The sequence below is a fragment of the Coptis chinensis genome, chromosome 9, assembly GCF_015680905.1.
Source record: "Coptis chinensis isolate HL-2020 chromosome 9, ASM1568090v1, whole genome shotgun sequence".
In the NCBI taxonomy this organism is placed as follows: domain Eukaryota; kingdom Viridiplantae; phylum Streptophyta; class Magnoliopsida; order Ranunculales; family Ranunculaceae; genus Coptis; species Coptis chinensis.
In genome coordinates this window covers 4,975,377-4,998,880 of record NC_141464.1, presented here as the reverse complement: position 1 = coordinate 4,998,880, position 23,504 = coordinate 4,975,377, and the positions used below count along the sequence as shown (strand labels likewise).

The 23,504-nt window shown below is 36.3% G+C and overlaps 1 long non-coding RNA gene and 1 other non-coding gene across 4 annotated transcripts; one reads left to right on the top strand and one right to left on the bottom strand.

Moving 5' to 3' along the window:
• Positions 1-11,593: 11,593 nt before the first annotated feature.
• On the bottom strand, positions 11,594-11,700 carry LOC147474501 (small nucleolar RNA R71). Its single transcript, XR_015209967.1, has one exon. It is a non-coding gene; the product is annotated as a small nucleolar RNA R71 (small nucleolar RNA).
• Positions 11,701-13,141: 1,441 nt separating this feature from the next.
• Positions 13,142-16,453, top strand: LOC147474500 (uncharacterized). Of its 3 annotated transcripts, XR_015208117.1 has the most exons (5): positions 13,142-13,317; positions 13,480-13,536; positions 13,851-13,949; positions 14,037-15,416; positions 16,031-16,452. It is a non-coding gene; the product is annotated as an uncharacterized LOC147474500 (long non-coding RNA). The 3 variants fall into 3 exon arrangements; XR_015208118.1 differs by lacking the exons at positions 13,142-13,317; positions 13,480-13,536 and having other exon boundaries at positions 13,671-13,949; positions 14,037-14,452; positions 15,192-15,416; positions 16,031-16,451; XR_015208116.1 differs by lacking the exons at positions 13,142-13,317; positions 13,480-13,536 and having other exon boundaries at positions 13,671-13,949; positions 16,031-16,453.
• The last annotated feature ends 7,051 nt before the right edge of the window (positions 16,454-23,504 follow it).

The window sequence follows — 23,504 nt, the reverse complement described above, 5'->3', positions numbered from 1 at the left end:
GAACGATGATGCGCAATATTTTATCCGAATAGTGGCGGTGCTTACATAGATTTGGCTTCCGCGGTGAGGATTTCCTGGCGGCATCCCGCTTCGTGGTAGTTACATACCTGAGTGGCTCATTATGTAAGGGAGGCATGTGGATGTACATGTTAAGTTGGGTAGCGATTGTGGTAGCCGGGGAAACTAGGTAAGACATAGATACGACGTGATTTTAGGGACACGCAAAGAAAACCTTAATTAATATAATTATGATAATATGTTTGTTAATGATGTATATGTAGATAGATGATTATATATGGTTTTGCAGAAGGGTGGGTCAAACTAATTACTTGGGCAGAGGCGACCATTCCATCTCCGTGATTGAGCATGAAATGAGGCACGATATAATATGTTTGTTTGGTTATTTGTTTAGTTGAACCTAAGGGCCTCGATGGAGGAACTACATGCCTTATTTATTATGTGTATAGTTTGTTGTGTGGTTAGTGGGAAGTTAAAGGGCCTCAGTGGAGGAACTACCTGCCCTTAATTATTATTCTTAAGGATGTTGTATTTGTCGTTGAAAGTTAAAGGCCCGATTGGAGGAACTAACGCCTTATGGATCAGGTTTATATTTGTATAAGTATATGTTGTTTTTAGGGCTCACACCCGGCATTGTTTATAATCAATGACCCGATTTGCATGTTTGCTTATCGGGTGTGTTCATTAAATGAACATAGTTGATAAGTCTTGATGTGTTTAGTGATGAAGAAGATTGGTTTCGCTTGTGGTTTTGCGTTAGCATTGCATCTCGAGGATAAGTTTTGTTTTCCCTTGAGGTGATATAGATTTTCAGTTGAGATAAGGTTATTTGCATTTTCATTTGTAAATTGTTTTTGGTAATGAAGATGACTGTTGTTTAAGTTAAAAATTTTATTGGTTTTAATTATCCGCATATTTTAAAACTATTTATGGGTTTTTGGGAGTGGAGAGTGCGTCACACCTCGGAAATCGAAGAGTCGGGGACAAATAATGTTTTTCCGAATTCTGTCGAAATTCGGGGTGTGACAATGGTAGTGCTTTGCTTTTCAATTTAAATATATAGATTGTTGTTATATTATTAATATGATATTGCTAAATTATTGCAGTGAAAACAGTCGTAATTAATCTCCATCATTGAGTTCATTTGTTACTAGTCCAGACTTTTCATTACTGTGAGTGGTAGGATAGAGTGTTTGGACAATATTGATCCAGATAGGTTTGAGTATTTTGATTTAAAATCAATGGTGGAGGAGTTGGGGTATTCCAATGTGAGTAAAATGCATTATGGTCAAGCCAGCAGTCATTATATGTTAATTTTTTATGATACTATTATTATGAAAATGTTGTAAGAAGCCAGGGATGGGAATAGAATTGAGGTCTAAATTGAACATGATGTTGAGGTGGATTAAAGTGAACAAACTGTTGTGCATGATATTGAACCAGTTGAGTTAGAGAATAGTGATAAGAGCCCAAAACTGTAGTTTAAACTCTTTAATAGTATTTCTATTTAGCCAATTATGTTATTAATAATATAGGTTTATAACTAATTATGTGTTTTTGAGTATTTCAGGCTTCGGAGTTGAATAAATGTCAATTCGTTACTAATTAGGCGCTAAAAGGAGATAAAGTGATTGCTAGAGAAGTCTTATGAAGAAAGCTCAAGCTTAATAGAGAAAAAGCCCTTAAAAAATCCAAGTCAACACTGTTAAGTGAATTGAAAGTCAAACCAGATTAGAGAGCTGAAGAAAAGTCAATAGAATTTCAAAAGGCCATATCTTTGGACTCAGGCCTCGGATTTGGGCCCATTTTATATCAAAATGACCGTCTCAGAAAGCTCTTTTCAATAGTCTAGGTCTTAACTCGATCAGAGCAGTATAAGTTAGTGAAAACATATGCTACAGTAACACATTTAGAATTGGAAGTCTTGGATTTAACCAATTGGATTATGGACTTGATTTATGGGTCCATAACCTAACCTAAAAAGCCATGCACGATTTTTTATAATTATATAAGAGAATAAAAACCCTAAACTCTCTCTCTCCCTTCCATTAGTTAGAATAAATTAGGATTCTCTCTCTCTTTCTCCCCATTAGATAATAATTTAGTTTCCTTCTTTAAGTTTTAAATCGTAGTTATTGTTAATTAGCCTAGACACCATTAATTCAATTCAAGTTATTATTTAATAAAGTAGTTATTTATTATGTCTTATTCTTTCTATTATTATGTCCATGATAGTCCCATGATTCATAGCTAAATTACCATTAGAGGGAGTTTGAATAAAGCTTTGAGAGGACTTGATTTGTTACTATAGATTTGTTGTTTAGGGTTTTAAGTTTATGTTTTTCTTGACTTAGAGATAAGAAGAGTTTAACCTAAACTAGAGAATAGTGAGTTTGCCATGAGAATGGGAACAAGCTTTCTCTCATGCTAATTAGTTTATTGCTAGAGATAGTATAAAGTAATTAGGGATCATTAAAGGTCTAGTCTTTTTATTTTAACCTTGTGTGAGAATATTTAGACTATGGTTTTCTATACAAATCTATGCTAGCATGTTAAGAAATTAAAAAGTGGATTTCAATCTCTCTCTAGTTTTTCTCCATATTTGATTCATCTATAAATAATTACTTTAGTTAATAGTAGTATAAGATCAATTGGTAGTATAATCGTAGAATAAAAATCTCTCAATATAATATTACTCTCACCATTGTTTCCTTGTGTTTGATTAATTGGATTATATTTAGTCTTGATAGATTAAGAGTGGAACGATTTCGTACTCTATATATTGCATAAATATATATGTGAGAGTAGGAAATAAAATAATTGATAACGTATAAGAATAAAGTTAGAGAAATTTAGTAGAGTTTTTACGGGTTATCAAATGTCGTCGTTGCTATCTTAAACTCTTTCAAGACAAGAATTCAATTGCTTGAATCCAAGGGGCAATCCCCCATTCTCAACCCACCCACCCTTTAATTTTTCATTCTTGTTTAATGCATTTTTTGTTCATTGTTTTAATCATAGAGCGAACCTGCCCTCCCTTTTGCCTTGCACAAAGCGCAACCCAAGAAGAATAGAAGGAAGGAAGGAGTAGCAGTGGGAACTGGAAGAGTGACACAAGACAAGGTGTAACGCCCATATTTAAAATACGTAATTATTTATTTTATTAATTAATTATTTATTTATTTAAAATTTGATCGGATTGGATTTGGGATACGTGGGCCTGGTTTCTGGGCCCGAGTCTGTGTTGGGCTTGGGTTTCAGACCCAAGTATATAATCACATTGTTCTAGAGAATAGGGTTCTTGGAGGATAAAAAAAAAATAATAAAAATGGGGGCAGAGCTAGAAACTCGTTTGCTGGAGGGTGGAGCACGACGGTTCGGACGATGAAGGATTTGTCGGTTTTAATACAGGTGAGTGGTTATATTTTTTAAATTTTCACCGAACCTACGGTACTGTCAGAGTTTTGGCTTCGGGCTCAGTATAATTTTGGGTTATGCGTACTGGTCGATATTTTTCCTCCTGTCGTATTGATAAACTGTCGTAGTTATAAACGATTTAAATCGGAAGCTATGTTATATTGACTGTGGAAGCTTCGTGGGCGTTAATGGCAGATAAAGCCCAATACCAAGAAATCGCCAGTACCATTTTATGTAACTGGTAGTGTTGTTTTTTATTTTGTTGTTGGCTGATGATGGGTGGTTGAACTGTCGGTGGTAGTGGGGAGTTTGGGCGTTGATTGAAACTTCAAGGACGCGAGAATGGCGGTGGCCGAACCGGTGGTTGGGCTGTTTTTTTGGTTTAATTGGTTGTGGTGTTTTGTGGTGATGTGTTGTGATGTTGGTTAGTGGTGATTGAGTGGGTAAGGGCGGTTGAATATGGTGCTGTTGGAAGCTTGAAGGAAGCCATTAATGGCGGTCCGAAATTCCTTCCAGATCTAGTTTTGGTGAAATCTAGATTTAAGCATTTTGAGATTGTTACCTTTGTTAAAGTTGGTTGGTTTAGGAGGGGGAGTCAAACCGATGTGATGAAGTGGGAGGAGGAGGAGAACCCGGTGGTGGCTGGTCTGGTGGAGGGGATGACCGAGGTTTAGATCCGGTGCTCCCAGTCGCACCTATCCTAACTCTAATTCGATTTGGGCTTGGGCCTTAGGTGATTGTTGGGCCATATTCATTTCTATTTTCTGTTTTGGGCCGATTTTAAATCTTTTGAGTTTGGGCCGATCCAAATCTTTTAAGTTGGGCCGGATTCTAGTTTAGTTTTTGGGCCGGTTTCATTTCAATTTTTGGGCCGAACCACTTAACTATTTTGGGCCAGTTTCTAATATTGTTTGGGGCCAGTCCCTAGGACTTAATAGAGATCCAAATGGGTCTTTCAACATGTAGACTTTTGGGTTCTAAGGTTTGAGTTTGGCCAGTTGGGTCCGAACCATTATCTTAGTCAGGAGCCCATGAGCCATGTACCTTGACCTTAGCCATGAACCATGGCTATGACCATGAACCTGTCCAACATGGAAACGACAGTTTGACTTTGACAATGATGTGTTGACTTTGACCTTGACCGTTGACTATTGACTTTGACCGTTGACTGTGGAATGTTGACTTTTTCCAGTTTTTCACATATTTGATTTTCTGGACAATTGTAATAATAAAATGTTGTCAAAAATTATATAACTTTGTTTGTCATTATCTAATTAAGATTTGACGTGAGTAGTATGTAAAGCATATAAATATTGGGCTTTGATTGTGGACTTTTGACTGTTTAATTGTGCTACGTTTTATGTTGTAAATTGTATGGACAAATTCAATGCTAAAATGTTGTGGAAGCCTGCATAATTGGTTAGTCATTATCTAAGAAAGATTTGACATTGATGTTGTGTATTTTGACACGTGATGAGATAGAAACTTTAGGAGATATAATATTCCTAATACGCTATAAAAATGTTATGCGATACGTTTGGAGCAATTGTGACATTATATGATATGTTGGGATATATATATTAATTAAATGCAATATGTTTGGGAGAAATAAATGTATAAACGCTCCATTATTTTTATATGTGAGATGCTACTATAAGGTAGTATAGTATGTGTGGATATTTTCCCACGGGAGTGTAGCGTGGTGCATTAATATATTGGCACGTGAAAGAATGAAATTGGTTATGAGATATAATTGAGATATTTCTAAATATAGTGGCTTAGTGCAATAAGGTAATTGACCTGCACGTGATATAGTGGAATGATTATGAGTCATAGATGTATGACACCTGAATAAATTACGTAACGAAAATCCTAGAACCTAGCTACCATAACTCATGTGATTTGTCCTGTGTGGGCGTATATGATATGATTGGGCCTTGTGTAGGTGTATATATAAGATGTTGATTGACCCATGTGTTGGGCAATCGTAGCCGAATAGTGGCTTGATTATTCCGTTCGCAAATATTGGAACGAGATGTGCGATATTTTATGCCGAATAGTGGCAGTACTTACATAATGGCTTTCGTGTGAGGGTTACATGGTGTGCGACATCCCGCTCAGGGTAGTTACGCACGGAGTGGTACATTATGTAAGGGGAGGCATGTGGATGTACATGTTCGGCATTGGGTAGCGATTGTGGTAGCCAGGGAAACTAGATAAGACATAGATACGATGTGATTTTAGGGATACACAAAGAAAGCCTTAATTAATCTAATTATGGTAATATGTTGGTTTCTTTAGATAGATGATTGTATATGCTTGGTTGGTTATTCGTTTAGTTCGAACCTAAGGCGCCTCGATAGAGGAACTACATGCCTTTTTATTATGCGTATGGTTTGTTGTGTGGTTAGTGTGAAGTTAAGGCGCCTTAGTGAAGGAACTACCTGCCTTACTTATTATACTTAAGGATGTTGTATTAGTTGTTGGAAGTTAAGGCGCCTCGGTGGAGGAACTAACTGCCTTATGAATTATGTATATATATATATGTATAAGTATATGTTGTATTTTAGGGCTACTCACACCAGCATTTTTATAATGCTGACCCGATTTGCATGTTTGCTTATCGGGTGTGTTCATTAAATGAACATAGTTGATAAGTCTTGACAAGTTTAGTGTTGAAGAAGATTGGTTCTTTGCTTGTGGTTGCGCGTTAGCCGTCGATTTCAAGATAGGCCTTGTTTTCCTTTGAGGTGATATAGATTTTCAGTTGAGATAAGGTTATTTGCATTTTCATTTGTTAATTTTTGTAATGAAGAGGACTTTTGTTTAAGTTTAAAATTTTTATTGGTTTTTAATTATCCGCATATTTAATCTGTTTATGGGTTTTTGGAAGTGGAGAGTGCGTCACACCCGGAGATCGAAGAGTCGGGAACAAATAATGTTTTTCCGAATTTTATCGAAATTCGGGGTGTGACACAAGGCTTCCCACCAACTATGCAGGAAGGGTAGGAAAATGCATTGTTCTAGATGCAATAGTGAGGAACACAACATAAGGTTATGCAAGTCTACAGACCCACCACTTAGAAAGAAACAAGTGAGTATTTGTCTTTTACTTTTATAAGTATATATGTGTAATAAGTGTTTTTTATTGTATTTAAATATGTTAATATAACATTAGGTGAGGAGAAAGGAGAAGTGAATGTCCCAGCTAAGGATATAACTAATGAAATGAAAACTAATGTATTAGGTGAGAATGGTGATGTGGGTAATGAAGGCCCAACTGTGGGAGAGGAGAATGGTGCTATTGAGCAACCAAGAACAAGAGGTAGGGGTACAAGGGGTAGGTGTGGAGGTCAAAGAGGGAGAGTAAGAAGGGAACCAGTCCCTATAGGCTTTGGAGTATACACTAGTGCTGAAGGAGAAACTTACATCAATGTGAGTCTTGTAATATATTTAATTTATTTTTCATTCATTATGTTTTGTGCATTATCTTATTCATAGTGAATTATGTGTAGACTACTTCAAGATTGCCACCCTTGAATTCAAATGAACCATCTCCAAGTAATGAAGGGCCAAGTACTTTAACAGATGAGAGTGCAACTAATGAGCAACCAAGTACAAGGGGTACATGTACAAGGGATAGAGGTACAAGGGATAGGGGTGAAAGAGGAAGAGAAAGAAGTGAGCCAATTACTATTCCACTTGGTGTAAACACTAATACTACTGAAGGAGAAGCTGATATCAATGTGAGTGTTTTAGTTTAGTTTTTTCAATAAATTAGTGTAATGTGAATGTTTTAGTTGAGTGCAATGTCTTATTCATTGTGCATGACTGTGTAGACTGCTTCAAGATTAGCTGTTCCACTTGCACTAAGAGTAACTATGTCAATGGGTGATGGAGTACACATATTACCTCCAACTGGAAGAAAATATTTGCATATAAGTTCTTACTTTAAGTTTTTTATTCATTTAAATGTCTGCATGCAATTTAACATTTAGTTTAGTTTTTGACATATTATTGCTTATGTTTGATGTCTTATATAGCCACCACAAGAAAGGAGAGTTGTACAAAGGAAGACATCAAGTGCAACTTATCAAGTTGTAAGTATTCAAGGGTCAAATACACCACTTGGAACTCAGGAATCAAGTACTGCAAAGAATACAACAGAAAGTGCATGAACAAGTGTATTAATGTTTTAAGGGTCAAATATATGGTAAAACTGATCTCATTTTGGTGTTTTCAGAGTATGTATTAATGTTTTAAGACTTGTTGCTGGAACAAGTGTCACGTTTTGTATGCTTGTCTCAAACATGGTCATGCAAAGAACAAGTGTCATATTTTGAATGCAAGGATCGGAAACAATTTTTTGAAAACTGATTTGACCAAAGTATTGTAAATAGTGTTATAGTTTTAATTCTAGTTGGTGATAATTAATGGTGTTTGGTATGCAATCTATAAAACCTCCCTAGAGGGGTAGAGGTTGTTTACTTTGGTTTAGATTCGAAAAAAAAATGGTGAAGGGTAAGATGATTCATGTTAAGGGTGAAGGAGAACCCAAAACTTTCACAAGAGCACTTGATGCAATTTGGGAGCTCATACATAGCAGTAGCAGCAAAAGAAGAAGCAGAAACATCAACACCAACACCATCTCAGTAGCAAGCAATTAAAAAGGTTATCATGGGTCTTGCTACTGTTGGAGTTTGTATGAAGTCGAAGAAGTCTAACAAGTGATGTCTAGGTGTATGTTTGAAGTGTGTTTTTTAGGTTTATCTAAGCAGTGTCTTGTGTCTTGTTCTATGTTTTTTTAGCTTGGTTGTCTTGTTCTATGCTAAATTATCAAATCTTGATGATGTAGTGATGTTTAATGTTTGCTTTTGCTATGTTTATTTTTATTTTGATTGAACTCATTACATACATACAGTGACAGAAACCAGAGAAGTCTACAATTTCATTTTATTTTCATTAAACTCATTACATTACAGAAACATTAGTGTTACAAAAACACAGTGTACATCACTTATAGAGAAACACAATGCACATTATAGAAACAAATACTTGTAAAGCAGGAATACAACGACCAAAACCAAACAAGTTTCTTTATCTTATAATTTTGGCATTCCAAAGCTGTCACCTTTTTCTTAAACTCCGTTCTCTTATTTTTCCCAAAGTAAACAATTAGAATCAATTTTCCTTGCAACTCCACCTTTTTCATGTTAGCTACCTCCAAACTTTCTTTCAATCCATCAACGTCTTTGTACAAATCAATGAACCTTTGCTTTGTTGATTTTGGAATGTTGTCCTCCCAATCAAAGTAGCCATAGTCGTGACTTTTGTAATTTGTACAACCATGATAAGCACCCAAAAGTGTAGATTAAACCTGATTAGCTCCCAAATGTGCATTTTATTACCCATATATTGATGCATTACAATCCCTCTTACGCTTAACGAAAAGACAACTCATAACTTTTATTGCCTTTTTCAGGTTAAGGAGTATTTCAGACCACTTATCATAAAAGTTGTGTCTTAGCTAGCACCAAAAAGAGCCTTAATCATGCTTACTATGAAGACTAGTAGTTGCTATGGAAAAGTGTTGAAAAAGTCAAAGTCAACAATCAAAGTCCTCAATTCATAAGACCAAAGATGGAGACCCTTATCTCAAATTATGAAGACTTCTCCCTAAACCTACCTTGGTCATGAAGAAACCAAAAAACAAAACTAAAAAGCAAAAGCAAACGAAAAAGTGGAAGTGTGAGGTGCCTAGTTTTTAATGGAGAAGGGCAAATCTATAAATGACAAAAGTAGGGGTATATAAACAAAAACCAAAGGAGAGAGAACTTATCCATTGTCTTAGGATCCAAACCATTTGGTTTGTTTATTTTCTTGTCTTGTTTTTCTATTCATATTTTTAATTTCTTGTTGTTTTATTTTATTTCAATCAACTTGTTATTTCATTTTCTTTATTTCTATCAAACTTGTTACTTGTTCTTTGTTTTAATCTTCAATCTTGTTTGTTTCTTTCATTTTAATGTTTTAATCAATCTTTCTTTCATGTTTTCAAGTCATTTTAATCAAACAATCAAAGCTTTCAAGTTCATTAGCTTAGAACCATTCTAATCCCACAAGAGTCTACCTTTCTTCTTCATATCTCCCTCACTCAAACTCTAAACAATTTAGGATGAACCTCAACTTCTAATCTAAACTCTTTTGAAATATACTTCCACCACTACTAAAGCTTCAAATGGCGTCGTCGTCATGGATTGAAGGAGTGAGAGTGATTGATTGAGAATCTAAGAAGGGAGCATCATTTTCATCTCCCAATTTCTATTTTTTTTTTTTCAATTTTTCGTTTTTATTTATATTGTTTCTTAGTACTGTCTACTTTTTTTTACAAATCAGGTTGTGGGTCAACAAAGCTAGAGAGGAGCTAATCAAACTAACAAAAACCAACGTCAAGCCACCGGCGCCAAGGGCGACAGCTGGCAAGAAAAGCGAAGGCTACCTTGACCACCTCCAAGTAAAGTGTGTGCAGTTTTTGGTAGTTCAGTTCATTTGTGATGAGCAGTTGTATTCCAAGCCCAGATTTTGTAATAGAGTAGGAGAAAACAGTGGAACTTGTTTATAATAGTTAGTGATAAAAAGAAAAAAAAAAAAAAAAAAAATTGGTTTTTGATTGATTTCTTATGATGAACATGAGTTCAACTTGGTTTAAGTTTAATACTTACCAAGGGATTAGAGTTTTAATTGCCTTGGGAAGTTCAAGTGTGTGAGGCAAGTTGTGGATCATAGCTTACACACTTTGAATCAACTTGGTAATCAACGCTCTAAATCCATTTGACTAGTTAATCTAGGTGATTAATCTAAAACTAGTTAATTAGATTAGTATAATTTTAGTTTAGTTTTAAGTTTGAGCCATTGAAGGCAAAGTTGTATAAATTGTCAAAAACTCAAATTGTGGGTTTTTTAAGTGGGCCTTTATTGTAACTTAAAATAGGGTAAAGCTTGAAAGGTTGGGCCTGATTTTCAGATCAAGCACCAATCGGCGTCGTCTTCTCCTCAAGCAGCGTGTAAGCACGGCTTGAGAGATAAATTCTAAACCTCCTCGAAGCCCAAGTAAGAGGATACTTGTGTGTTCAAGCATGCTTACGTGATTATTTGAAATTTACTTTCCGCACTGCAATTTACATTCGCGCATAAGACTGAACCCGAGCCATAACAACCATTGGGAAGTCATTACCCAATGTAGGTAATTTGGATGTTTCTTGATTCTTGAAAGCCCTAGACCAAAAAAATTAATTAAAATCAATCAATTAGAGCCAAAGTAGTCACGCTCCTCCATAAAAGGACAAAAATTTAGCCACGAGGATTTAGAGTAATCAGTTACCAGATTCCTGTGGACCAACTACCTTCCTCACTCCCCTCCCCCAGATTCATGGTGAGTGAGATTCTTGGTAGCACACCACTTGGTGAAGTGACTGTCTACTCTTTTGAGACGTGTAGTAGAGCCATCCTAGTCTCGCGCCCAACTATTCCTATGAACAGGGCATGGTAAAATATAGACCAAAAGCAAAGTTTTCAAAACTCCATACTTGCAAAACCGAATTTCGATTGCTTGAGCATACTTGCACTGTTTGCGCATGTTAGGATAGTTTTGGGGTCTTGCTAAAAGTGTATGATACTGCATTCAGGCACTTCTAATATTAGCAAGAATAAAAATTACTCACGTAGGAGAGTTCGTTGACCTAGACAATCTCCTGTTTCTATTCCTCCATCTCTTAAGATGGCTGACGAAGTAGTGCAAGCTGAAGAGTCTCTCTCCAACTTCTACACACCATTGCAAGATGTGCCTCCATCTTATATACGACTCACACCGCTTACGAGCAATTTTAGGATTCCACCGAACGTGTTCAATCTTCTACCCATCTTCCACGGGTTAGAACACGAGTTACCGTACTAGCATTTACTCCGGATACATGAAGTATGTAATACTTTTCATCATCTGGGCATCACCGACGATCAAGTTAAGCTACGAGTGTTTCCTTTCACTCTAGCTGGTAAAAGTCACACTTGGCTTCTCTCACAGAAGGCCGACTCTTTCAAAACATGGGAGAAGGTTGTGTTCTCCTTCATGAAGAAGTACTTTCCGCCGAAAAAAGTAGAAAAGATAAGAAGCAAGATACAGTTCTTCAGACAGAGTTCGAGTGAGACATTTTCCGAAGCATGGGATAGATTCTCTGACCTTATTCATTCATGTCCTCACCATAAACTAGAAAAATCAACTCTTGTCCAATGTTTCTTCAAAGGCTTTCTCCCAGAACACAAAGTAACCACCCTTGACATCATGAGTAATGGTAATTTTTTTGATAGAGGTGCAATCGAAGCTTTAACCTTTCTTGAAAATCAAGCTAAAAAGAGTACCCATTGGGGCGACATAAACAATTCCAGAACAGCCCAACCTAGTACATCTAACGCTAGTGGTATTTTTGAGGTGAAATTAGATCTAGAAATCAAAACCCTAATAGAAACCCTTACAAGAAAGATAGATGCCCTCACAACCAAACAAAAAAACCAAACCCTTCATCCTGTCATGAATGTAAATACCTTACCATGCAATTTCTGTCTAAGCTTAATTAAATTATATAGATGGCACCTGTCCCTTGATCACAAACCTATCATCACTTCAACCAGAAGAAGTATGTGCTTTCAATGTACCAAATGTACCATGGAGACAACATCCAAACTTCGTATGGACCAACATTCCACAAAACCAAACACCACCAAGTTTCAACAAACCAACAAATACCTTTAGACAAGGATAAGGACAAGGTACCTATAACAATCATAACAAAGCATTCACTACTAAAAGAATGGTTTTTTGTGTCACTTATTTTTTTTGTCTCGTGTCACTTACTAGAAAAAAGTGACGCATAGAATTTTGATGTGTTACTTTTTTATGGAATTAGGGCTGATGTGTTGCTTCTAGGAAAAGTGACACAAGTAATTTTATTTTTTGTGTCCAATTATTTGAATGTGACACTACTGGTTTGCCTTGTTGTGTCACTTTTGGGTGTAAAAAAATTGAAAACAAAATTAATAAATTATCGAAATAAATAAGAGACACGAATAATTGTTTATGCCATGAAATTCAAAGTCGTGATTTGGGGGCGCGGCTATACTTTTAAGTTCCATCCCAAAAAGAATTAACTTACTAAACCTAGGAAAATAAACTTAGGGTGTGTTTGTTATGATGGAAACACTATGGAAAGGAAAGGAAAATAAGAGTGGTCCACCTTTTCCATAGTTTTTAAGGCATTTGTTTACCCATGGAAAGGAAATGGGTTTTTCCATATGGAAACAAAATCATGGAAATGGAAAAGGTTTTGTGTCCTTAGCTAACTCCTGAAAATTTTGTGGAAAGGAAAGGAAAGGAAAGGAAATAGATAGATAGGGACTTACTACTAATACACCCATGACCCAACAATACAATTATTCCTTTCCATAGCTTTTGCAAACAAACATGATTATTCTTTTCCCCAGTTTTTACTTTCCTTTCCCCAGTTTACCAAACACATACCATTTAAAATTATTTTCTTTCCATTCCATTCCATTCCATTTCATAGTGGACCACCCATTTTATTTCCTTTCCTTTCCATGAGTTAAAATTTAACAAACACATAGGCTTAAAAAGAAAAAAAAATAGAAGAAAAAAAAAAGAAAAAGTCTGTCTCGCAAAAACGCTGAAGAGACCTCACCTTCTTCCTCCCAACTAATTATCACCGTCGTTCTAACACCACGCGCGCTCTCCCAGCCAGCGGTTTCTCATCCATCCCTCGTTCTCCGTCTCAGTTCCCTTTCCAGCTCTCTCTCGCGAGCAAGAAAATAAAGGTAATATTTTTTTTCGTTTTTATTTAATTTCATTGAGAAAGTACTGGTTTATCTCTTGCGATAACTTAGTTTGGGAACTTGTTTGATATTTTGGATGCTAATCATGGTCCTGTTACTCAACCCCTGATGTTTGAAAGTGCATTTTAATGTTTATTTTGACAGGTTCCTTGGCCCCTTGAGCAGATTGCTAATTCATAGGCAATTAATAAATATAATCAGGTACAATTTTTATATAGAAACTTGTGTTTTCAGTTGATCATCAAATGGCCACCTGTTTTTTTTTGCGTGCAAAATTTGTTCTTGACAAAGCACGGAGGTGGATGTGGAAGGTTTGTTTTCTATAGCATTTTAGAATTTTAACTAGACTTGGAAACATAGATTTCTATTTTATTTATTTTTTTAATTCTTCAGATTGCAACTAATATATCACGGCATTGCCTTTGATTTCTTCCATATAAACTGTTGTGGGGAGTTTCAGATACCACTATACCAGTATATTCACAGTTGTTAAATAGTTAATATCCCTCTTGTAGGGTAGGGGCACTCCATCAAGAAACCACAAACATCATTGGTTAGTGGAACAAAAACTTCTCCATTTCGTGGATGGTTTTCACCAATATGTCATGGACAGGGTAAATTTCCATTTTAATTTCTTTTAGTTTTATTCAGAAAGTAATATATGCACTCTAACACCTTTGATCTCTATCAATTTTATGTAGGTTTTTCACAACTCATGGCTCGAACTCTGCGAAGGTATGTCAGCAGCTGGTTCTCTTGATGAAGTCATAGAAGTGCACGAGGCCTATCTCTCGTCTATTCAGAGACAATGTTTTGTGGTTCTGGATAAGCTGGTAGGATATTGGTCTCCTTTTTTGACTACTTGGTGTTTTTTGTAATTCCTTGTTTTAGTGCTTGTTGGTTGAGGGTGTTGATTAAGTTTATAGCTGTCATGAATTTGCAGTGGGCTTTGATTGTGAGCAGGATTAAGAACATCCTTGAATTAGCTCTTGACTTCTATACCATACAACAAACTTTAAGTAGTGGTGGAGCAGCTCTTGCTATAAAGGCTAGATGTGAAATGGAAGTGGACCGCAACGAGAGAAAATTTGATGATTGCATTGCTTTTCTTCTTATAGTTATTTTCTATCCATCACTTTGCTATATTGTGTATTTGTTTAAAAATTATGGAGTGCCATGATATAATTTGAAAAGCATATAAGTGTTGAAGTATACGATGAGATGAGGAGCATCAAATCGTCATTAACAATGGAATGGTGGAGAATATAGAAGATTTGACAATATCAATTAGTATATTGTCAAATGATATGGAATATATGGTGTATGGAAAACATGATCTAGAATATTCCTCATGCCATCGTATACTTCAACAATAAGTAATGTAGGATAAGTTTCAAACACATGTTATAAAGAAAAATGGAATACACTTTACTTCTTGTGTATATCGACTCAATTTTTTCTGTTTATTTGTTTATTTATTTTTTCTGTAGAAAAACCTTAATCGGCTGATTAGAAAGAGAGGAAAAAGAAAGTGTAGTCCTATCTCATGATTTTAATGCAAATAGTTTGGCATATGATAACAAAGACAAAGTTTTTTTGTATTGACAAAAGGATATGCATTTTACCATATGGTCACTGTTATTTGATATTTTAGATGTTTGCATGTTTAACACTGCTATTCGACCACAAAGATGCATTTTTTTTAAATTTTTTTTCCCTTCTTTTGATGTATTAGCACCAACAGACTTATGCAGTTTCGTGTAGACACATTCAAACCTCAGTAGACATGTAAATGCACTAGTATTCATATGCACAGATATGCAACCGTGACTCAAATTTGTCTAAATTGCTTGCAGGTCCTATCCTTCAAACTCAATGTGGGGCAGTTTCCTCATTTGGCAGATCTAGTTGCTAGAATCAATTACAATTATTTCTACATGTCTGATAGTGGGAACTTACTGACAGTCCCGGGTGATGATGCTACTGTTTTGAAACTAGGGAGGCCTTCCCAGTAAAACCCTTGATTGATGAGATATGCTCAAGAATTGATAAGTAGCCACGCACTGCTTAGAAGAACTGAGGTATATTTTCTGGTTATGTAGTATACATCCTCTGTCTAGTTTTGCTAGTTCAAGTTTTGACCACAGGAACGTGCCATTGCACCAAATCTACTCTCGCAGCTCAAGTTTGACTTTGGAAACCAGTCATCTTTCTTGGTGCGATGCCATTCACTCCCCATTCATGGTTGAATAAAGCCCACTACATGTGCGCTATCTTAAAGTAATTTCTATTAGTTTGAGCCTTTTGATATTAAGGTTTCCATACTAAATGTTGATACAGACATGTTGTGGAGCCTGATTTAGAAAAAGCAAGGCAATATCATTGTTGGTGTGAAGTTATTATTAAAACCTTAGTCTATTTATAGATTTTTGGCTTGCTTTCACCATAGAGACACCTTTGATTGGTTTAGGAGCATGGAAAGAAAGCTGACTGTTAAGTCAGATATACATTTGCGAAGAGACTGACAAAATACTTTAACTGAGGCTATAAGTATGTTAAAATGTCGACTCTAAAAGCTTTTGAATTTTGGGACTGCACAATAGTATTAAATAGAATGTGGTCCATTTAAAGTTTTTAACGGATCATAGGATGAGAGTTTTAGATGTTACCTGATGTTTGCCCAATTTGTTTATAGGCAGAAAGCTAGGAGCTAAAAAGCCAAAACAAGAAGTCCTGCTGGCCTAAAGTGGGGAGAGAAATCACGCTTACAATTGAAGCTAAAAGTCCAACTCCTGGTGTTATAGCAATGGCTTCTTCTAAACAGACCTCATTTATCATGTGTGCTTCAATAACCTGAAATCATGGTCTGCATGTCAGTGGCTCTTCCAAGCAGAGAACGTTTGACTAGTCGCATTTGTAAGGTTATACTTTCCTGGTAAAGCTTTACGTGGTGATTGGTGTATCATGTATTTGTGTATGTTCATTGTGCAGATGACTATTTCGCTTTTGAGTGAGCTGAAATGACAATGTCTATCTGAATAAAGTTGATTGTTCTTACCATAAATCTAGGATAGCGTTGGCGTCATGTAGGTTTTTTTTCCTTTAATTTATTGTGATTCTTTTTGTAATGGAATGACTTATTTTGCTAGGAGTTAAACTGGATAATAGATACTAGGTTTGATCCATAAAATCAATATAAAATAATCGTTTTGAATATTGTTTATTTTTTCTTGAGTGGATGTTGTTTTCATATCATAAAGCAAGTTAAAGTGATTTTGGTTGTGATGTTTTGATAAATGTATGTGGATGTTGTTTATGTCATAAAGCAGGTTAATGGGATTTTGGTTATGATGTATAGGATGCAGGTTGAGAAATGAATACGATCGAATACAAAAATGAGAAAATGTTTTAAAAAAAAATTATTTTCATTTGTGTCACTTTTGGAAAAAGTGACATAATATCTATTAAAAGTGACACAACTGACTACTCTTATGTGTCGCTTTCTTTTTCATACGAGTTACATGGAGTTGATTCCCAAAAGCGACACAAGAAGTGAGGCTTATGTGTCGCCTTTAAGGTACTTGTGTCACACTGTGGTCCAAAAGTGATACACCTAGTATATTTAATGTGTCACTTCCAAAAGTGACACAACTAGTATATTTAATGTGTCACTTTTGACGTACTTATGTCTCACTCTGGTCCAAAAGTGACACAACTAGTATACTTAATGTGTCACTTTTGACGTACTTATGTCTCACTCTGGTCCAAAAGTGACACAACTAATATACTTAATGTGTCACTTTTGACGCACTTATGTCTCACTCTGGTCCAAAAGTGACACAACTAGTATACTTAATGTGTCACTTTTGACGTACTTATGTCTCACTCACGGTCCAAAAGTGATACAACTGGTATACTTAATGTGTCACTTTTGACGTACTTATGTCTCACTCTGGTCCAAAAGTGACACAACTGGTATACTTAATGTGTCACTTTTGACGTATTTATGTCTCACTTTGGTCCAAAAGTGACACAACTAGTATACTTAATGTGTCACTTTTGATAAGCACTGTGGCACTCTTTCTTAAAAGTGACACAAGAGGCTATTCTTAAGTGTCACTTTTATTAACAAAAAGTAACACATTTAGTAAGGCTTTTGTGTCACTTTTGGTAGAACTTTATGTGTCGGGGGCTTATAAGTCACTTCAGAATTAGTTTCAAAAGTGACACAAGTGACTTCTTGTGTCACTTAAAAAGTGACACAAAAAGCCCTTCTTTTAGTAGTAATTGGTTCCATCCCAGTTTAACCAGAACTATCAAAACCCACCTATCAACAACCAAAGAGACCTAGTTCCCATTACACCATCAACTAGTGTCCAAACAGATAAGCCCACCGAAATAATGCTATTTGTCATGTAACAATCTTTAAACTTGTTAGCCTAAGATAAAACCCAGAAAGGTGTGTTCCCAGATCAAGCTATTCCTAATCCTAAACCAACAAACATAGCCTTTGAAGCAACAAGTGACGTGAACGAAGCTGGCACGCTAAAAACTCTTTCTTAATCATTCCATCTATGAGGATTGAATCCTCTTTTCCGATGTATTCCTTTCCCATTCCATTCCATCTTTTGCTTTAAGGGGATGCATCAATAAGGTAACCGGACCTCTCCACTTGGAGGGTGTGGTTGTAAGTGCCGGAGCCTTAGTCCACAATATATCTCGCATATTCTTTGTAAAACACTTTTTACTCGTCGTTGGAGTAAGGGTGAACCTGTGGAGCGAGTATACAATTTCTCTTTTCTTTATTTTACACTTCTTTTTAAAATAGCTTTTCTATTCTTGTCATTTACAATTCTTGTCTTTATTTTAATTTCCTTGCTTTCTATTTTTACATTTTCTGTCTTACATAAGCATTTTTCTTTCAATCTTCACCTTTGACGCTGAGTAGTCTTTCCTCTACAATGAAGAGATGTGAAACAAAGTAGAGAGTGATAGGGATTGAGTGAAGGTGTCTTACGGTTGTCTCTCATGGTTGTTTAGCATGTCTTGTCTTCCATAGGCATGCCATATCGTGGGATGGTTAGCAACTGGATCCCTTGATTTTGAAAACTTTTTTCTTCTATAGGTGATTTCTAATTGTTTCGAGCTCCATCTTTCTCTATGGTTGGAATGGCTTTAACTAGGGCTAACTAGAGAGTAGGAGATGAGAGACTTGATTATCTAGAAATAGAGCTAGTCCTCTTCACTAGATTTGCCTACTTGCAAAATAAGAGGTGGAAGATCTAGGGAGGCCAAACCATGGGATGGTTAGCAATTAGGATCACTTAATTTCAAGCATCTTCAATTGGGAGGATAACTTTCATCATAGTGATTTTTCTTAGTAGTTTTATAGTTTATATTTTCTATCATAGTAACTTAGGAACAAAAAAACCAAAAAGCCAAAAACAAATGTTCTTTCGTTCTTTAATAAAAATGTTTGTTTTCTTTGTGCTGTTAATGATAGATTCTCGATACATCAATAGTTAAGTGGTTTTTTCAAAATGGGCAATGGATTTTACACAAACCAACCCCTAGAACAACGCAATCTAGGGGCAGTTTGAGATCAACTTTGCTTATTAAGGGTCGGCTATATCACCGAGCTATTCGCCCAGGTCAAGACATTCCATGTCTTGCGTAGTAAATCCCCCAACTCGTGTAGCTGAAGCTTTGTTTGTCTAGATTGGGTTCGCCATAGAGCCAACATGAAAGTTGCCTAAGATTATCTGTTTTGTTTTTAAAGTAAGTAACACCTAGAATCACTACTTTTGAGTACGAGTTTCTTACAACATCTCGCCATAGTTTTCAAAACCAGAAGATATAAAAATGAAAGTTAAATGTCCGGAGTAACCAAAATGATACCGGATTAGCGTATAATTGTATCTTCTTGGCAAAACCTCTATATGGATAGAGATATATTTTGAATGAGAAAACCAACCTAAAAAATTAATAAAAAGAGAGACGAGGCGTCTCCAAACGAGAATTAAACAAATAGAGTAACCCAAAGTGATAATATTCTCTGTTTAATTCTATTTTTTTGCCTCGCCTTTCTATTTTGTCTCGAGAATCTGACATTAAAAGACTCAAAAAATTTCCAAAAGTTTTCTTTCTAAAAAATCTTTCCCCTCTCGTTTAAATTTTTTCCCCTTCTAAATCTCTCTCGTTTCTAAAAAGCTTTTCAAAAATGTCTTTTGTAGTAAACAAAAACCCTCCACCTAGCAAGACTAGATGGATCAGTTTCAATGATCGTGTGCAAGCACTTCCTAGAGAACTGCAGCTTAAGATATGAACACATATACCGAAAATCATTCCTGGTTTAGGTAAGAGTTTATATGCACGTAAGAGACATGCTATGAAAGAAGGTTGGTGCTCGAATTGTCAAACACCAACTTGCCCCGGTCTTCAACCTCATAACAATTCAATTTTTACGGTTTTCATGTGCCAGCCACCTGCTCATCGAGCACAGTTGAAGAGAGTAATCCAGCCATCTGGGTGGGATTGACTCAAGTTTTCAAAAACTTCCAAGTCTTGGGGATCTGACTTAAAACGATCTACCTTTTTAATTTTTGTGTCAAACTTATTCAAAACCCAAAAAAATTAATTAAAATTTTCTTTCTGTTATCTGTATATATTTTCTTATAGTTCCTGTACAGTTTTTGCCATTATCTGTTTCTCATCTACCGTTGGATGTGAGCGTATCATATACCGTTATGTTGTATTTTCGATGCTGATCGTTTTGGTATCTCACAGGTCAAGATCGGAAGAGTAACGAAACATGGATTGGCTCTTGAAGTAGGCAAGACATTGAGGACAAGATCGGAATTTCCTAATTCATTTGGGCATGGGCCGAAATTTCAAACTCTTAAAAGAGGCATGTGCGAGGCATGTTCCATCAAACCCTACGCGATTGCCCACCTTCCTTTCTTCCTCCTCACAAATCCCAAACCCTAGCCACCACTAACCGACTCAGGCTCGCCCTCTCCTAGCTCGTGCTCGCAATCTCACCCCAACACACCACCATACAAAATTTTCACAGTCTTCCCCATTTTCAACCCCCATTCCAACTCAAAATCCCAATTTTTTAAATCCCTACTCTAAATGGCTCGAATTCTTAAAATCATGCCGGAGCAAAATTTTCAAGACCTCTTCTATTCCGATCTGTTTGAAGTGCACTTCAGTGCTGAGATTAGAAGAAGCGGATGGGAACCCTTGGTTTTGTTGGAAGATGCGGTTTATTCTCCCTCTCTTACTCTTTCGTTTTATAATTGCATGATTAGAGGGGAGGATGACCGCATTACGGTTGTTAAGGATGGCCGTTCTCTAGAGCTCACCAAGGAGGTGGTGAGTGGAGTTATGGAGATCCCTTTGAAGGCCTATGTTCAGATAGAACAACCCCCATATGGTAAGACCATCGATGTGACGATGATAAAGACACTTCTCGAGGGGGTTAAAAACCTTAAGTCTCACTGCGCTTACCAGAGTTCGCTATGAAGGAACCAGCTAGCAGTATCTCAGTGGACATCCAACAACTTGCTAGGCTCGGCCAAGCCTTTGGATATAGGTAAGGCGATACTTAATCTTTTATGGAATCTTCAAGAGCAGAAGAATAGCTTATGCATCGTCTCCTTTATCTTCGAGCAACTCTACAAACCGAAGAAGTCAACTGCCCCTCTACCAGTGCTGGTCACCAAGATCATGCAACACTGGGGTTCCAAGCAACAAACACCTTAGTGGAGGTCAAGGACGCTACCACAGGTCCTATCTATGCCCACTGTGTCTAGAAGTCATGGCTTCGTTCCACCTGAAGCCAGAGCCACTGAGCAAGCACGCCCGACTGAGAAGGTGGATTACTTCGCCGAAGATGCCACTTGACGGTTCACTCAGCCCATGGATGGAATTCACTTCCTCCATGGAGGCTAGAGGATTCTGCACTCATATCTCCACCAGCTCAGGGGAACTCAGGGTAGCATCATAATGGAATAGCGGAATATCATAGCGGAACAACATATATACCCTCAGAGAGGAGCATCGGACCTTCTAGCAGGAGCAGTGACGTTTTCAGCGCAGTGTCACTATAACACTGCAGAGCACCAGAGATGCGCTCCTGCGTAGTGATAGACATGCCAGGCCTCAACGTCAGCAAGGAAAAGGATCTTTTAGACGTCAATATGAGTCACGCACGGATTCTAACTAGGATTCCTAGTGTCCGTATAGTTGGATCTATTTATTTTTATGTTTCTTTTTCACGTGTACGACGTAGTTTAAGTTTAACTTTATGTTTAATATTATTTGCTTATTTTGTCTTGCTTTTTTTTTTTCTTATTTTTGTGGAATTTGGTTTATGAGTAGAAGGTAAAACAGATACATCATGCCAAAATTTTCCATTTTTCTTTCATGCATTTCATGTTTTCAAAAATACAAAAACCCAAAAAGATTTTATAGTAGAATAAATATCCCTAGTATAATAAACCATGTATTTATCGTTCTATATCAAAGAACCCACACCCCAAACTTATTTGGGGGTGGCGTATTTTCATAATGAAGAACATAATACAGGTGTATCGCCGTTTTTGCTCATGTTTCTATGGTAATCTCTTTCCTTATCTCTTCATACTTTGAGGACAAAGCATAGTTCTATTATAGAGTTAGTATAGTAACATTTTGCAAAAACTAGGTGATAAAACATAAAAAGATAATTTACCTACGAAATGAACGATGAAACTCAAAACGTAAGTAAACTAAAACTATTTTATGTGCCTAAGATTTATCAAGTTTTCTACTCTCAATTCTATCGAAATAGAGTGGAGTAACCAATTCGTTCCACTCCTAGTTCTCTAGCATGGAATGATTTCATAGTTATTAATCGGTCTTAAGTCTAATGAGAGGTTTACGAGGGGAATTCTATACTACGAGGTGAATGAAATTAACAAGTTACGAATAACGAAATGATACTGAATACTGAATGTGAATCTAGATAAAGAATTAGAGGGGAATTGATTCCACCTCGAATCCAACTTAATCACCTAGCATAGACTGTTGTAATCCAATTCTTACGTTCTTACTGTAAGAATTGCTCGTTCTAATCCCTAATTAATATGACATTTCTACCAATTATAACTAGCATGTGAGGTCGTTTACCCATTCTCATGGCGAAACACGACCTTCTAGAATGGAATAGACTCTACAACGATTCTACACTTATACAACTAAGCTTTCATCAAGGCTTCATCAACCCCTCTAATGGAAGTTTAGTCTTGATTCATCAAACCATCATTTCCCATATTATTATAACTAAACATCATATCAAAATTCTAACTTGACTAATTTAACTAACAATACTTCAATCTAATTTAACAACTCAAAAATGATAATCAACAAGAATTAAAACTAGATCTATAATTTGAAATGACAAAATCGAAATTGACAAATAGCTATTTTATTTATCAAACTAATTAAGAACAATGATTCTAAGAGTTTAATCTAAAATAATAATTGAATTGAAGCTAAACTAAATTAAAAACAATTAAATCTAGATCTAGAATTATCTATCTTTTTAGGTCTAATTAGCTACCATTAACAAAGAGCTAAGCTTTTGTTTTTATATATTTTCAGATCCAAAAATCGTGCATGGGCTTGGAGCCATGTTTTGGGCCAGAGAATCAGGCCCAAAACCCAATTCTTTCAGTCCAAAAAAGGCCTCTTCAGCTATAGTTGGCTTCAACAAACTTTTCGTCCACTTTTGCTCCTCTGATTGGGTCAAGGCTTAGACCATTGGAAAGCTCTTTTCGAGCCGGTCGTTTTGACATAAGGTAGGCCCAATTCCAAGGTCTGAGTCCAAAGATACGGCCTTCAGAAGTTCTACTGACTTTGCGTGCTGTTCCTGCCCGCGTCCACTTTTCAGCTTTTGACCGGGCTTTATAAAGGCTTTTTCTTCTTGAATCTTGGCCTTTAATCACAGAACTCCTTAGCAACCGACCTTTGCTCCTTTATCTCGCTAAAGTGGCACATTTCTGCCCATAATGGACTTTGAAGCCTGAAATGCATAAAAACACTTAATCAGTATTAACTCTTAATTATTACTCACATAATTGGTCTAAAAGTATGACTGTTACAGGGTTAAAACTACAGTATTG